The sequence below is a fragment of the Etheostoma cragini genome, chromosome 8 (genome assembly GCF_013103735.1).
Source record: "Etheostoma cragini isolate CJK2018 chromosome 8, CSU_Ecrag_1.0, whole genome shotgun sequence".
NCBI lineage: Eukaryota > Metazoa > Chordata > Actinopteri > Perciformes > Percidae > Etheostoma > Etheostoma cragini.
Window position 1 is genome coordinate 1,454,256 of NC_048414.1, and position 445 is coordinate 1,454,700.

The 445-nt window shown below is 44.3% G+C and overlaps 1 protein-coding gene across 1 annotated transcript in view; it reads left to right on the plus strand.

The window, feature by feature from the left end:
• ankrd27 (ankyrin repeat domain 27 (VPS9 domain)) overlaps positions 1–445 on the plus strand; it is a 30,653-nt gene that overhangs the window by 29,832 nt on the left and 376 nt on the right. The window lies entirely within an intron of this gene.

Below are 445 nucleotides of genomic sequence, written 5' to 3' on the forward strand. Positions count from 1 at the left end.
TCCTTACCTAGGTACTGTCAGGGCCTCATACTCTGCTTCTGACTGGCTAGTAGTCCTTACCTAGGTACCGTCAGGGCCTCATACTCTGCTTCTGACTGGCTAGTAGTCCTTCCCTAGGTACTGAGCATGTGTGACTCTCAGCAAAGATGGAACGGAAGTGCGATGTCTCACTCTGAAGCTAAAACAGAGAGCTCAACACACAGGGGGAAAAGAGAAGCTGCTGCAATATACAACAAAAATATATATATTTTTTTTTTTTCAAAAACCATATAAACCTATTCCGGTACAACCTCTAAATACAATTATGAACCTGAAAATGAGCAGAATAGGGGCACTTTAAATTAAATAGCATTGTATCCTGACTTCATCCATGCTGAGACATCTTAGAGTCGTCCCGCTTGAACCAGAGTAGATTAAGTTAGACTCAGGGGGGGGGGGGGGGGGG